The sequence below is a fragment of the Mus pahari genome, chromosome 4 (assembly GCF_900095145.1).
Source record: "Mus pahari chromosome 4, PAHARI_EIJ_v1.1, whole genome shotgun sequence".
NCBI lineage: Eukaryota > Metazoa > Chordata > Mammalia > Rodentia > Muridae > Mus > Mus pahari.
In genome coordinates, this window is record NC_034593.1 from 70,085,470 (window position 1) to 70,087,590 (window position 2,121).

Consider the following 2,121-nt stretch of genomic DNA (forward strand, 5'->3'; position numbering starts at 1 on the left):
GCACTGGCTGCTCTTCTATAGAACCTGGGTTCAGTTCTTGAAACCTACAAAACAAGCAAGTTTTCACCTCAGTCCCCAAGTATCTGGCTCCCTCTTCTGGCCTCTGCAGGCACTGCATGCACATGGTGCACAGACATGCAGGCAACACACCCATACACATCATTATTAAAACAAAATAAAACAAAACAAAATCTGGTAACAATTTTTCGATGTTATACTTGAACTAAAGCTAAGTTCTGAGGACAGCCCTGCGCTGCTACCTCCCTTTCTCTGAGCTTGCCTCTGCTCTTTATCTCCCAACAGAGCAACATTCATTTAAAAAGGAAAGACTACTATGGCCTGATTTAAAATAAAAGTCAGAGAGAAAAGAGATTCCTTACCATATTAAAATTTGTAAAGAGCAAATTTTCGGCTCTTGCTCTTTCGCCTTCTTGCGGTGTGAAACTCAGCAACTGCTAGATCCTTGGACTTCCATTCACAGCTACTACTGAACCATTGTTGGGATTTGGACTGCAGACTCAGGTCCATCTTCGTCATGATGTTAACCTGTGGGATCTCCAGAGAAACCATGGCTCTAAAGGCTGCCAGGATGCTGGAAATGAACTTGAATGACTCCACCATGAGCTGAGAATTGACAAAGAACACTCCGCACACTCAGAACTCTCACCGTTCAAGCTGCTGGACCAGCTGCTTCATGACAGGCAGGTGGTTGTAGAGCTCCGTCTGACCTGGACGGTCAAAAAGGATGTGATCGTCCTCGACGTGGCCCAAGCAGTTCTCCAGTCAGTCAAAGTTATTGGCAAAGTACTCCATGCAGAAGACCAAGCCTCCGTTGGGACCAAACCGCAGAGAATCGTCCTCCATCCCATCGTCCACCTCGATCAGTTCCCGGATGTCAGCCATGACAGGGTAGTTGTGTTCTGCCGCTGGGTCCATGTTGACCACCTGGACAGATCGGTTGAGGGCTTCACAGTGCTGAACCATGGTGGAACATTAGGTGCTCTTCTCGCTGCCTGCGGGGCCCATGACCAGCTGCACATTGCTGCCTCTCCGGGGGTCTCACACACAGGAGGCCGACAGCCACACTCCCTCCAGCCTTTGCGCGAAGGCCACGGCCGTTCAGGGGGATGTGCGTAGGAGCCAATCGCACCCCCAGATCGCTTGTTCAACATGGGTATTTACTACACCGTGGACTAAGGAGCGTCCCCAGGGCCAAATGCCTTCTGAAACGCGTCCTGCTCACGGAGAGGAGGCCATGAACTCTTCTCTTAGCACTGCTTTCTTTGTGTCCTGTAAACTGCAGCTCATATGCACCCGCTACCTATGAGACTCCAAAGAACCCTGGAAGAAAAGCAGGAAACAGATGAAAATCACTATGGAGCACTGTTGTCAGCGAGCACAGCTTCCTCTGGGAAAAAGTGACAGAACACAGCTGTATTATAAAAGGTTCTCCAGACAGACAGAAATGATAGCATGGATGTCTCTAGGTAGAAACTGGATATATAAGAAGGGCTCACAAGATGTGGGCCAACTGGTCAAACAATCACTGTCCACCAATGGAAAGTCGACGAATCCAGAAATGATTCAGTACATGCATCTGGATGCCTCAGGTGGTCTTCTGTCTAAAGAATGAGGCTCTAATGCCAGAAAATACAATCTTGCTAGCAAGAGTAGGGCAAGTAGAAAAAGAAAGATTTTCCATTCAGTACCCTTTATAAATGTGGGCTGCATTTAAGACCACTGACTGCTCTCTTCTAGAGGTCCTGACTTTAATTCCCAGCAACCACACGATGGCTCACAACCATCTCTAATGGGATCTGATGTCCTCTTCTGGGGTGCATTAAGACAGCTACAGTGTATTCATAAAAATAAGTAAATCCTAAAAAATATAAACGTAGACTGTAACCCGAAGCTGTGGCCTAGATTATAGATGGATTTTACTGTCTCTACAGATATAGATCCAACACAGGTTTACCCCTCTCAAAAACTAATTAGGCAAAACACCTTACAGTACCTATCTGTTTGTGTTTTAATTAATTGAGCTCATATAACTACATAAATTTCACTTGACAATAAGTTCAGTTCTTTCCCCAGATTCTTGATTGCCTTGTCTGCTTACCT

At 46.3% G+C, this 2,121-nt stretch overlaps 1 pseudogene; it reads right to left on the minus strand.

Annotated features, from left to right (window-relative positions):
* Nucleotides 1-376: 376 nt before the first annotated feature.
* LOC115062413 overlaps nt 377-2,121 on the minus strand; it is a 1,825-nt pseudogene continuing 80 nt past the window's right edge.